Source organism: Ahaetulla prasina, chromosome 18 (assembly GCF_028640845.1).
Source record: "Ahaetulla prasina isolate Xishuangbanna chromosome 18, ASM2864084v1, whole genome shotgun sequence".
Taxonomy (NCBI): domain Eukaryota; kingdom Metazoa; phylum Chordata; class Lepidosauria; order Squamata; family Colubridae; genus Ahaetulla; species Ahaetulla prasina.
Genome location: NC_080556.1, coordinates 5,098,344 through 5,107,814, shown reverse-complemented (window position 1 = coordinate 5,107,814; position 9,471 = coordinate 5,098,344).

The window sequence follows — 9,471 nt, the reverse complement described above, 5'->3', positions numbered from 1 at the left end:
TGCATTCTTTTTTTAATCTTATGGTTTATTTGAGAAGTCGGGTTTTCGGTGCTGGTATTCAGCCAGTTCGGATCCATTCGGGCGAACTAGTAGCGGCGACCTGCAGGTGGTCACAGGTCACCACTACCCACCAGCCATGCAGGTCACTGTTGTGACCCAGGCCCAAGTAGGTAGTAGGAAACTCAGTCAGTGTAAAAACAAACAAACTTTTGTTTGTAACTCATTCTCAGCGTAGTTCAACTCAAGTAAATCCCAACACAAATTCCTCAGTCCTATCACCAACCTTGGTCCAATTAGGCAAACTGCCAAAGGCCTTTTTTAGCAAAAGTTCAGAAGTCACCGATACAAAACAAATGCAACAAGACAAAGCTATCAACATTGTTTTCCGGCAAAGAGCCCAAATGCCGTTGCCGGTCTTTTAAGCCTTATGGGAGGGGCCAATCATCTCTTGGCCTTACTCCTGAGTTGTCCTCTCTGCTTGAGCTGCTCTTGCCTTCTGGCAGCTCTTCTCATGCATGCACTAGGAACAGGCTCCTGTTCCTCTGCCTCACTACTGTCAACCTCTGGAGGCTCTGGAGTCCGCACATCCCTCCCCGATGGCCCTGGCCCCACCTCTGCCTCTGACGCAGAGCCCTCATCTGGGCCTTCCCCAGCCTCCAGGATTGGCCCATGCTCTTCCTCAGCCTCATCGCTTTCTGACTCCATTGCCAACTCCACAGGTTGCTGGTGGACCACAACAGTCACCCACCTGCCCGGTGCTATGCCGTCCTATTTAGCCACATTTTCTAAGCTGCGTGCAAGCCACGCGTGCGAGCAAAGCACATTCACAGAAGGCTCACATTTTTGGTGCGCGGCGAACCGGTGGCAAAATTATATTAAACCCATTCTCTGGCGGTCTTGCTTTGTATCGGGGTGGCTGTGCAAAGCTTTGGAAGCTTAGATTTCCTTTGGTGCAGGGTGACCACATTTTTGGAGGGAGGGAAATTGGAAGGGGTGTTTGTATGTGTGTGAAAATGCAACTCATTTCAAGAAATGTGTTGGAGAAAGAAAAAAAAAAGTGTTCAGGAAAGCTGATTGATTCACCTTTCTGGGATTTCTGACCTGACTTGTTTAACTTTCTTAGAAAGAAAACTGGGAGGTGAAATATCGGTCCTATCGAAAAGTTTTTGTGGGAATATATTATCTGGTAAAACGATGATAATCCAGCTGGGGGGGAAAAAACAAGAATAAAATCCAGACACCCTTTTAATTTAGCCTTCAACTCATCAGATTCTTCCAAGATCTCCCCTATTCCACGACTCCAACTCTTGCCTGAAGTCAGGGGATGGATATTTTGTATAGGTTTTTGTTTTGTTTTTCAAATTCTAAATCATCAGATCTACTCTGAAACAGGAACAAAAAACATTGTTCTCATCTCTGAAAACAAGGACAGGTTTAGGGCTCATTTGTGACTCAGGTGTATAATTTTCTCTATTTGAATTTATATCCTGCCCTTCTCCGAAGACTCAGGGTGGCTTACATTGTGTAAGGCAATAGTCTCATCCTATTTGTATATTTATATACAAAGTCAACTTATTCCCCCCCAACAATCTGGGTCCTCATTTTACCTACCTTATAAAGGATGGAAGGCTGAGTCAACCTTGGGCCTGGTGGGACTCGAGCCTGCAGTAATTGTAACTGCAGGCAGCTGTGTGTTAATAACAGGCTGCATTAGCCTGGTGAGCCACTTCTCAGCCCAAATGTCCATGGAGACCTTCTCCACCTTCACAACTGATATGGAGTCAACCTGGATCAAAGCCAACCATTTCATTTTCATCCATGACCTGGATCTGGAGATGAGATTTATGTCTCTGAGGGGTAAGCTATGATACTGGGCACGCACGCTCATGTGCCAACTACCCTGGGCTTTCAGTGGACCAGTGATGCCAATGAGAAGTTCTCTCCTTATACCTCCCCCCCACATTCTTCCTCTGGGAACTGGCAGCTGAAGGTATCTTCTTGGTCCGGTTGAGTTCCTGGCAGGTCTAGAGGAGGAACGGATTTGGGTTCTGTAAGAGAGAAGACACATCAAAAATATGTAGAATGAGATCGCTGGTGGGATCTACCAATCATGAAAATGCAAGGAGCCACTGGAACCCTCAGATTCAACCTCAAGGACTCCATAGCTAACCAAGGATCCATTTTCTTTCTTCTGGATTGGGACACATCTTCAACTGTAGCATTTCCAGATATAGCAAGCAGTCACCTGTCAGGGTTCCGATGGATGCCCTAATTAAATCATGAGCCTCAAGCCAAGCTTCAAAAGAAATCCAGTTATTTATCAGGAGCTTCATATCGGCAGATTCCAAGTGAGGCTGTAATTTACGGCTGAGACTTGATCCTGTTTCCCCCCTCCCCCCAGGGTGTGTCATCAGTCACATTCGCCAACCGAGCAATTTTGCAGGTTGTAGAGATCACGCCCCTCAGGCTGCTGCGGGTAACCCTGGGAGACAGCCTTGAAAGAGAGATGCTTGGAATGTGCTTTTGTTTTTGGCTGCCGTGCTGCTTTGCTGTTTTCCCATCCCCCTTGGCTACGGCAACTCAAGAGCAAGTTGCTTTGCAAGCTGACATCACCATTATAACCTTCTCAACCTTAATGTCCTCCAAACTTCCTGGACTGCGATTCCCACCAACATCTGGAATGAGTGACATTCAGGTGTGGACAAACCAAAGCCCTTCAGACGTGGCAGAATTAATTCACAGAAGGGTCCAGCCACCATGTCTGAGGCTAGAAGTTCAGTTCTGGAACGTCTACAGAAGGGAGGTCCTGTCTGCAACCCAGTTGAGGGAAGAAATGATTCAAAATCATTTATGGAAGCTCACAACCGAGAAATTAATATTTGTTGTGACCCAGGCCCAAGTAAGTAAACTTAGTCTGTGGAAAAACAAACCTTATTCGAACAGCTGGGAATTACTTCATTCCCAGCGTCGTTCAACTCAAAGTAAAACAAATGCCTCCCAACACAAATTCCTCAGTTATCTCACAAACCTTAGTCCAATTAGGCAAATTGCCAAAGGCCCTTCCTGGCAAAAACAAAGACGTATATGAAGCAGAAGATGAAGCAGAAGACGCAGCTACATCATTGTTTTCCGGCAAAGCTGAAACACCGGTGCTGGTCTGTTTTAAGCCTTATGGGAAGGGCCAATCATCTCTTGGCCCTACTCCCAAGTTGTCCTCTCTGCTTGAGCTGCTCTTGCCTTCTGGCAGCTCTTCTCATGCGCGCATTAGGAACAGGCTCCTCCTGTTCCTCTGCCTCACTACTGTCAGTCTCTGGAGGCTCTGGAGTCCGCCCCTCACTTCCTGATGGCCTTGGCCCCACCTCAGCCTCATCGCTGTCCGACTCCGTTGCCAGCTCCGTAGGCTGCTGACGGACCACAACAATATTCTCCTGAATCTTACTGGCTTCCAGAATCTTGGAAATTGGATCTAGCCTCACAGATCAACGTTCCCTGATGTTCTAAACTCCCTTCTTGGGGAAGATGGCGATCCCTGGTGTGATGCCACCAGAAGGTCCATGTCTTCTTCTACAAAGTTTTGGAAAGTTCCATTCTTCTTCCCAACCCAGGCAAATCCCATATCACAAAAAATTGGATGTTGGCAGGAATCAGGGAGTTTAGATTTTTCTTTCAGGAACAGCATAATATTCCTTGGATTAACCCCACTGAGGCAGGAAGCCAAGAGCGGGTGGAACTCAAGGTAGGAAGTGGGAGGGGCCAGGCTTGGGAAGTGGGTGGGACCGAAGGCAAATAACGGGAAGACAGGTGAAATTACGGGTGTCCCGAAGAACGGGGAGGACAGGAGAACTCTTCCAGAAGATGCTGAGATCTTACCTTCCACCGCGCAGAGTTTTGTCCTGTGATTGATTAGGAAGATGATCAGGCAAAAGGCCATCGTGGTGAGCATCAGAATGCTGGCTGCTGTCAAGGCGATCACAAAGGTTAGGAATCCACTTGCTGGGATCCAGTGGCTCGGGTTCTCTGTGGAAGATGTATGGAAGAAGGAAGACAACCGGGTTTTCTCAAGGCTCCTCCCGTGGCCCGCACAGCTGATGGCAAGATGTTGGCTTCTCCAAGGAGGTAGGGACCCGTCGTGGCTTGTTAACAAGATCCCTTCCAAAGGGCGCGTGTCAAGAGAATCATGATGGGTGGCTTAATAGGAAAAGTTGGGCCTCGAATCCTGGAGTTGACAGCTCGCGAGAACGTGTGTGTGTTTGTGTCTGTGAACAGACACAAACGCGCACACCTGCACAGTTGTCCTCAGCAGAGCCAGCATTCAACGCTAACCCTAGCAGAGCTTCATCTAACCGATTAGGGCTGTTCTCAAAGAGCGAAGGAAAGTTATACCGGGTTAGTTGTTGAATGGGAGACCACTAAGAGATCCCATGTACTTGTGGGCTAAACTGGGAGATCAGCAAGGCATCCCGCAAACTATTTTAGGGCAGCAAATCATACAGCTGAAGTCCCGGGGGTGTTGAACGGGGTCTCCAACCTCGGCAACTTTAAGCCTGGCGGACTTCAACTCCCAGAATTCCCCAGCTTTGCTTGTTTTGAAAGATGAAATGGCCCTGTTCCCGGCAAGATGGGGGTTGGACTAGAGGACCTCTAAGGTCCCATTTCCCCTACGATTCCATAGTGGGGATTCTGCCTTGAGGGCTCGGCGTTTTGAGTCACAAACAGCCCAGTCTCTGCCCTGCTTCACTGCTGCTAAACCTGTGTGGTCCATGAACACAGCTGCCGCAGCCGATAAACCACAATTGTTAGCTTGTGGTGAAGCATCCCAAATCTGAGTGCCACGTCGAAATTTGGTTTGTGCAAAGGACACGGCATCAATTTTCAGACATAAAGGCTGGCAAATATTTCCTGGCCCTGATCCTCTTCACCCAAATACTTTCAATAAATCCCCCTCCGCTGATGATATTTCTATAAAGGCAGAGAAACTCTGCTGAAAAACAGACCAGGTTTCCCGTGGACGGCGGTCGATTTTAGCCCACACACAACATTGTGAGTCTTATTTCCCGGCTCGACAATCCACAGGCCGATTTTCCGGCAGCTAGGAAGAAAAGAAAGCAAGAATTACGACGGCGACCTATCCAGCATTACTAGGAATGCAGGAGCCAAATTAAAACTCTTCATGCATTTTTAAAAAATAAAAATGAAAACATTAAAATTCACCCTAAGGTTCAGCTAACCAGACCCAGCATGCCAATGCCTCTCCTTAAAAATCGCTCCTTAATAATTATCAATCCTCTCAGCAGTACTGCTCCTGAACATGGAGGTTCCACTACTGAATAGAATAGAATAGAATTTTTATTGGCCAAGTGTGATGGGACACACGAGGAATTTGTCTCTGGTGCATAAGCTCTCAAGTGTACATAAAAGAAAAGATACGTTCGTCAAGAATCATAAGGTACAACACTCAATGAAAGTCTTAGGGTACAAACAAAATTTAAAAATTAAAATTAAAAAAAAATTAAAGTAGAAAAATTGCTTTTGCATTTGGCTGCAGGCTGAAAGAAAGTCTGCAAAGCAGGAAGGAGGATCAAAGCAAAAAAAAAAAGAATGCCAGTTCAGCGCCAGGTGTGGGTGGGGCTTCTCTAAGCCCCATCCCCTACCTTGCCATTTATTTATCAAATTTATATGCACACACATCCCCAATCTCCCACCGATTGGCTCTGGCTGGCATACTCCAATCTAATATCATATCATATCGCAAGATCTCAAATGGACAGCTAACATCAAAAACATCATTAAAAAAGGACAACAAAGAATGTTCTTTCTGCGCCAACTCAGTAAGCTCAAACTGCCCAAGGAGCTGCTGATCCAATTCTACAGAGGAATTATTGAGTCTGTCATTTGCACCTCTATAACTGTCTGGTTCGGTTCTGCAACCCAACAAGAAAAACACAGACTTCAGAGGATAATTAGAACTGCAGAAAAAATAATTGCTACCAACTTGCCTTCCATTGAGGACCTGTATACTGCACGAATCAAGAAGAGGGCCGTGAAAATATTTGCAGATCCCTCGCATCCTGGACATAAACTGTTTCAACTCCTACCCTCAAAATGATGCTATAGAGCACTGCACACCAGAACAACTAGACACAAGAACAGTTTTTCCCGAAGGCCATCACTCTGCTAAACAAATAATTCCCTCAACACTGTCAGACTATTTACTGAATCTGCACTACTATTAATCGTTTCATAGTTCCCATCACCAATCTCTTTCCACTTATGACTGTATGACTATAACTTGTTGCTGGCAATCCTTATGATTTATATTGATATATTGATCATCAATTGTGTTGTAAATGTTGTACCTTGGTGAAGGTATCTTTTCTTTTATGTACACTGAGAGCATATGCACCAAGACAAATTCCTTGTGTGTCCAATCACACTTGGCCAATAAAATTCTATTCTATTCTATTCTAAACTGCATCGGCTTTGCTGAAAAAACCCAACAAAAGGCATCAGGAATTTAATGTGGCATTACCTGCTCTGAGCGATGGTTCAGTGGCTAAGATGCTGAGCTTGTCGATCGGAAGATCGGCAGTTCGGCGGTTCGAATCCCTAGCGCCGCGTAACGGGGTGAGCTCCCGTGACTTGTCTCAGCTTCTGTCAACCTAGCAGTTCGAAAGCAGGTTTAAAAAATGCAAGTAGAAAAATAGGGACCACCTTTGGTGGGAAGGGAACAGCATTCCATGCGCCTTTGGCGTTGAATCATGCCGGCCACATGACCACGGAGACGTCTTCGGACAGCGCTGGCTCTTCGGCTTTAAAATGGAGATGAGCACCACCCCCTAGAGTCAGGAACAGCTAGCACATATGTGTTAGGGGAAACTTTACCTGCTCTCAGGCCATCTGTCCTTTCCAGGGTGGGTCAAATCCCAAAAGGAGATACCCAAAGTTTTTCAAACTTTCCAAGAAAGCAACAAAGTTGGTCAAACTTTGGACCGTGCAGAAAGCTACAGAGGGAATCCTTCGCCTGCAAAACAAACCAGGTTAAATCGTGTCTGAACGGAGCTTTGTCGGGACACGCAGCCAGGTGGCTCTCTCTCGTCTAGCCAGTAATGGCAGCCATTTGCCATTCAAGGTAGCCCCTGATGATCTCCTTGTGGGCCCCCCCATGAACTCGCCACTTAAGAGCAGTTGGAGATCCAAAGCACCCTGGGGAGCCCGAGAAAGTTGAATCTCAAACATTAAAAGACACATGATTGAGATGTTTTGAGCATCCTGTCATCTTGAACCATGAGATGGGCAGGATATAAATTTAATAGGAGGGGGTCCTTGGTGCTCTCTGTGTTGGGCTGTTTTCTTGCAGAGGTTTCGTTACCCAGCCAGGTAACATCATCAATGCTAGAAGGGAGTGGGGTTTGCAGAGAGGAGGAGGAGAAGGAGGAGGAGGACTGTGGGGTCCTTGATGCTAGTCAGATTTAACAGTTTAACAGAGTTGGAAGGGACCTTGGAGGTCCTCTAGTCCAACCCCCTGCTCAGACCTTTACTAGGGATTCAAACCACCGAACCGCTGTCCTTTCTGATCGGCAAGCTCAGCGTCTTAGCCCCTTGAGCCCCCCCTAGTCAGATAGCTGAGCTTGGCTCTTTTCTTGCGGACGTTTCGTTACCCAACCAGGTAACATCATCAGGGCTAGAAGGGAGCGGACTTTGGCAGATCCACCCCCCCCCGCAAAGTCCCTTTGAGCACCGATGACGTTACCTAGTTAGATCACGAAACCTCTGCAAGAAAAACAACTAAGCTCGGAGACCCTCCTTCCAACCCTCGATGGCACCACCTTCTCCTTTTATCGAGAAATTCGACCGACAAACTAAAAAATAAAAAGATGGAAAGATGGAAAGGAGCCCCCCCCCCACGCATCTTCCCAATTCGGCCTTGGGGCTGGGGGGGCTGGGGTTGTCCCTCCCCATTCAAGCCTTCCTGATCAGTTTAATAATATAATAATAATAACAACAGAGTTGGAAGGGACCTTGGAGGCCTTCTAGTCCAACCCCCTGCCCAGGCAGGAAAACTCTACACCATCTCAGACAGATGGTGATCCAACATTTTCTTAACAGTTTGTTAAGTTTGTGAGAGGTTTGCAAAAGCCTGTGGATTTGCGCTAGGCTCTTTTTTTTTGTTTCTTGGCTGCCGAGGTTTCCTCTCAAAAACCTCAGCAGCAAAAGGCGGAGCAAGCGATCCAGCTCCATTTCCGTCATCGGTTCAAACCCAACCGAGCGAGCAAGCGAGTCGCCCTTGTGAGGTTTGATCGGGGTGTGTGTGTGTGGTAAGAAATGTTTCTCCTCCTGCTTGACGTCAAAACGAACCGCTGTCCTTTCCAGAGGTGGAGCAAGGGGGCGACCGTCGTCCGGCGTCAGGAAAGGCCAAGCAAGTCTAGAGCCAAAGACGAGATTTTGGGGACCATAGGGGTCCCCCCGTCCAGTTGTGCCAAGCGTGGAAGGCCAAGGACATAACAAGGGGGATTCCACAGTTGTGCACTCGCGGAGGGTTTTACACACACACACATACACACACGTTTCTCCCGCAGCCTCCAGAAACCAGGCCTCTTTAACCACTCACCCCCGCTGCCACGAAGGCGAAGGAGAGGCGACGTCTTTAAACTGGAAAATAAAATGCCAGCTGTGGGAGGGAGACTAGAAGGGTTTTTCTCTCTCTCTCTGCCAGGTGTGGGTGTGGGTGTGTGGGAGGGTCATCTTGCCCCCAGACCGACTTCTCAGACCAACCACCTATCTGAAGTGGTCTAGGGTTTCCTGCTTGAGCAGGGGGTTGGACTAGAAGACCTCCAAGGTCCCTTCCAGCTCTATTCTGATTCTTTCTCTCTTTTCATCATAGATTCCTTCCTTCCTTCCTTCCTTTCCTCCCTCCCTCCCTCTTTCCAGCCTTCCCTCCCTTCTTTCTTCCTTCCTTCATTCCCTCTCTCCCTCCCTCCCTCCCGCCTTCCTTCCTTCCTTCCTTCTTCCTTCCTTCTATCCTTCCCTCCATCCAGTGGTGGGTTTCAAAATGTTTTACTACCAGTTCTGTGGGTGTGGCTTGGTGGGCATGGCAGGGGAAGGATACTATAAAATCTCCATCCCCCCCGCCCCCCGCAATCCAGGGGAAAATTACTGCAAAATCCCCATTTCCTCCCAATCAGCTGGGACTCGGGAGGCAGAGAATAGATGGGGGAGGGGCCAGTCAGAATTTTTACTACCGGTCCTCCGAACTACTCAAAATTTCTGCTACGGGTTCTCCAGAACTGGTCAGAACCTGCTGAAACCCACTTCTGCCTCCCTCTCTCCCTCCCTCCTTCCTTCCTTCCATCCTTCCATCCATCCCTCCTCTCCTTCCTTCCTTCCATCCTTCCCTCCCTCCAGTGGTGGGTTTCAAAATTACAGGTAGTCCTTGACTTAACGAAAGTTCATTTAGTGACCGACGTTTCAACG